The sequence below is a fragment of the Danio aesculapii genome, chromosome 13 (assembly GCF_903798145.1).
Source record: "Danio aesculapii chromosome 13, fDanAes4.1, whole genome shotgun sequence".
Lineage (NCBI taxonomy): Eukaryota > Metazoa > Chordata > Actinopteri > Cypriniformes > Danionidae > Danio > Danio aesculapii.
In genome coordinates this window covers 52,440,149-52,445,077 of record NC_079447.1, presented here as the reverse complement: position 1 = coordinate 52,445,077, position 4,929 = coordinate 52,440,149, and the positions used below count along the sequence as shown (strand labels likewise).

Genomic DNA, 4,929 nt, shown 5'->3' with positions numbered 1-4,929 from the left:
TCTAGTGGTTGTCTCTTGAATTGGTATTCATTTTAATTTCAGCATGATGGAGTCCTGTGCGTTTACGCTGCACTGTTTTATTTTACTTTGGTTACTTGTTTACTATTTATTTATTCATTTATTTGCTTTTGGATAATACGATTTCCCACAAACAGTTGATTACGTTGCATTATACATTCTTATTTAATTTATTTACACCTTTATTTTACCAGGGAAACTGTAATTGTAATCTCGTGTTCAGGGGTGTCCTAGATATTATTTATTTAAACATTTCTTTCATTTTCCAAGACTGTCCAATGTGGCTTCATACAATTTTGATGTGCCTAATAAAAAGTTTTTAAAAATGATTTTACATTTACTATAGTCAATATAAAGTATATTAGACCTGAAATAAGGATATTGGAAGTATTCAGTTATACAGTTTATTTTTTAATGCTGTGCTAATATTTTTGGCATTTTTTAAATACTTTATTAATTCAATGCCACAAGAACAGGAGTTAGATTTTAGATTGGATATTATATATATTTCTATATATTGGACAATGAATACAAATAAAATCGATTAAATGTTTTTTTTAAAGATATACATATAATAATATAATTCTAAGTCATTTATGAAACTGGAAAAGTTTGGTCTACATGTACACTTTTATTATGGTTATATTACTTTCCTAATAAATTAAACGAATAATATGTTGTCCTATAACATAGGTCTCAAACTGGATCCCTGGAGGGCCGCAGCTCTGCAGTTTTGCTCCAACCCTAATCAAACACAGCTGATCCACCTAATCAAGGTGTTCAAGACTACTAAAGATTATTAAGCAGGTGTGAGTTGGAGGTGGTTAAAGCTGAACTATGCAGAGCTGCGGCCCTCCAGGAAATGAGTTCGAGACCATTATTAAAGTTCTCATTTTATGCATATATATATATATATATATATATATATATATATATATATATATATTCAATATAAAATATAGATTTAACACAGGGTGTAGATAATAAAATAGTAAATAGTGAGTATATTTTCATTTTTGGGTGTACAGTTTGGGTTTTCTTTTGTGTTCAACGGATTTTTGGTGTAAAAAAGGTGTGAAACCACTTCAAGGAGAGTAACTAGTGAGTATATTTTCTTTTTGTGTGTGTACTGTCTCTTTAAGAGTGTGTGGACTAACGGAAGGGGGGCTTGTATTTTGAAAGTGCTCTTGTGTTGTGGTGGTCGACGATTCGATATGCCAGAGTCTCCCGCTTCCCGCAGCCGCCGCACCGTTTAACGGTCCGACAACCGACAACCGGACACTGTCTCCGTTCATCCCAGCACATCTACATCCCGGAGTCCGTTTTACGGTGAATTACCGGTCTGAAGCGGCTCGGAGACGAAGAGAAACGGACGAAGGAAGAGGCCGCCGCCGCTCCTCCGCTGAACAGCGGTGGTTTCTGGATTTCTCGCACTCATAAACCGCAGGATCTGCTGACCATCATCTGGGTTTCATAATTAATATTCTCCTGTCGATATTCAAGATGAAACAACGTAGCCTGGAAACACAAACACAGGTGAGAACCGCCATACAAACAGCTCTTCTGTCACGAACACGACAAAAAGGGTGTATAAACATTCAGTAACATCAATGTAGCATAAAATACCACAGTAAATACTATGGTGTTTCTGAATGACACCATAGTAATGTGTATTTGCAACACTTTGAAATGAACTACATCATACTGAAGTGTTTTTGAGGTAACTTAGAGTTGTTTTTATATTCACACATTCGGAATTTCTCCTTAATATTATTTCCTATAAATTGTAAATAGGGAAATCATATTAGCAGCCAATGACTATCAAAGTACAACATTGTTCACAGTCAAATAAATGCTGCTAATGCTGAAGTCATACTTCCAAAAAATACTACAGTAATTAACTACAGTAATTAACAGTAAGTACTGTAGTGTTTTTGACCCGTACCATTAAACAGTGCATATTAATAGCATTTACATTACATTTAGTTAATGAGTACTCCAGTTTACTGTATTAACCATTGTTTCATAAAGTGTTAATACTGTAGTATACTTTATTTTTTACTACACTTTAGACTGGTGTATTGTAAAATTATATACACTATAGTTGTTAAAAACTACTTAAATTATTGTATCTACTTATATTTTGTTAAATAACAGGTGAGAACTGTTGTACAAATGGCTCTTCTGTCCCAAACATGGAAAACTGCTGTGTAAACATTCTGTAACATAACATACTACAGTAATTTGCCGTAAATACCATGGTATTTTTGAATGACACCATAGTAACATGCATGCTATTGTCTTTGCAACACTTTGTAATGAATTCTGCAGCATACTGAAGTATTAACTATAGAAAACTAATAAATGCTGTCGTTTTTACAACAGTAAACTAGTGTATAGTAGTATAATATACCCTATAGTTGTAGAAAACTACAGTTTTGGGTCGTTTGTTAATATTACTACAGTTGTTGTTTTACCATAGCAACTGTAGAATCACCACAACAGATTAATTCAAGTACTTTACTATGGTATGGCTTAAAACACAGAGGTATTTACTATAAATTAGTGTAAAATTCCATGTGGGGCAACCCTTCGCTGTACAGCACACATGTACTTGCACTTTAAAAAATGCTGGGGGTTTTTAATCCAACTTTGGGTCAAATATGGACAAACCTAATAGTTTAGATGATTATTAACATTAAATATTAATACGTTTGACAGGCATTTGATTAACATTGGGTTAACACAACCCAGCATGTTTTAGAGAGCACTGTAATAACACTAGTACATTATAAATCATTATTAACAATACATTATCAATACTGTAACAATAACAGTACATTCTGCACAAAATTAATAATAATTGCAAAGAAGCGACAAGTAACACATTAAATTAAAAATGACATTTAGACAAGTAGAGAAGCTTTTAAAATAATACCCCGACATTAAATAATTCTCTTTCTTTTTTTATTGTTAAAAATAAAATGTTCTTGTTAAAGTCTGAAATATATATGTTTGCAGCTTAATATCTTATAAGGGCTCGTGTTGAACTAACTAAACATTTTAATTAAGTGCCACATAAACTGTGCCATAATAATATTTTTGCAATCACAGTAATCCTCAAGAAAAGAGCTTTATATTTTAATAAGTATTCAGCTTACTGTTAATGGGTTAAAGAAAGCGAGTTTTTAATAAACATAACACAAGCACATACATTTAAATACAAAATTATTAGAATAACAATAATTATATATTTCTTATGGAGAAATTCTTAGTACTTTTAATTTGGCTGGCATAATTAATATATGCCATACTTATTTATCATGATGCACCGAGATATTGAACTGAACTGAATCAATGGCATGATAACCGTAACCGAACCGTGAGACCAGTGTAGGTTCACACCTCTAATATATATATATATATAGATAGATAGATAGATAGATAGATAGATAGATATATAGATATGTATAGATATATATAGATATAGATATGTATAGATATATATAGATGTGTATATGTGTGTGTATATGTATATATATGTATATTTATGTGTATATATATATATATATATATATATATATATATATATATATATATATATATATATATATATATATATATATATATATATATATATATATATATGTGTATATATATATATGTGTATGTATGTATGTATGTATGTATGTATGTATGTATGTATGTATGTATGTATGTATGTATGTATATATATGTATGTATGTATATATGTATATGTGAAGAGTTCAGATGCAAAATCCTCTAAATCCGTCAGACCTCTTTTCTTGTAAATGAGCATTTTCTATCAGGCTCCTCTGATCAGGTTCAGAAGTTTTATTTGATAGGTAATGATAAGGTTATTAGCTGGTAAATACAATACCTTTTTTTTTTCAAAAATGTCATTTTAGACAATTCTTTGTTTTTAACAAGGTAGATTTTCTTTTGCGTCAAAACCAGCTAAATCCACTTGTGCTTTTTCTGCAAAAACCTCTAAATCCACCTATCAGGACAAGACAGTGTAATTAGCTGAAAATGAAGATGCCATTAGAAATGATTTTACCCAACCTAAAACACATTACACAAACCACCTAAAATTAAAAATAGACAAATCTGTCTAGTAAGTGGCGGTTCATTCCGCTGTGATAAACCAGGGAAAAAGCAGAAGGAATATGAATGAATGGAATCTGTAAAGTAAGTGCATTGATCAATAACATTAAAACATTGACATTAAATAAATCTGAACAGTCTTGTCATTTCTGATATTTGGGATTTAGATTTAATGTAAGTAGAGCAATGTAAACATTGTAAACTAAGACTGGTAGATTCAAATAATTTAGTGTAAAAACATAGTGAAACATCAATATCTGTGCATTGTCCATTATGTTATGAAGTAATATAAATAATGTTTAGTTTTATACATCATATTTATCTTTTACAAAATAGCTTAAATTAGCAAATAAAACACAAGGTAGGCCTACTGGGCAAAAAGGGGACGCCTCTCAGACAATTTTAGAAGCTGTCATTCATTCATTCTCACCATTCTTAAGGTCTTGATCCCGTGTTTATCTTCATAGCATCCACGTGAGATAAAAGAACGCCATCTTAACTGTGTCTTTTGTGAAATGGATTTGCCGTTTAATGTATAGTAAATCAGACTCATTCAAAGTAGCGTCCCTGCGCAAACAAACGTTATGGATGCATGCTACACTTCAGACTGTACATTGTGTTTTCTTTTTCTTATAAAGCACAGAGTTTTGAGGTAAGGGACGTTTTCATTTGCCATTCACTGACAGTCAGACAGGCTCATATAGTTCATCAAACTCCATCTTTTAAAATCGAAAACAAAAGCGGAATATGTCTCCTCACAATAGCCGGAGTATCAGTGCGCTG

At 31.5% G+C, this 4,929-nt stretch overlaps 1 protein-coding gene across 1 annotated transcript in view; it reads left to right on the top strand.

Annotated features, from left to right (window-relative positions):
• The first annotated feature begins 1,218 nt into the window (after nucleotides 1-1,218).
• rab23 (RAB23, member RAS oncogene family) overlaps nucleotides 1,219-4,929 on the top strand; it is a 22,050-nt gene continuing 18,339 nt past the window's right edge. Inside the window, exon 1 of the mRNA XM_056470508.1 lies at nucleotides 1,219-1,554. The gene's annotated coding sequence lies outside the window, so the exon portion shown is untranslated. The remainder of the gene's footprint in view (nucleotides 1,555-4,929) is intronic.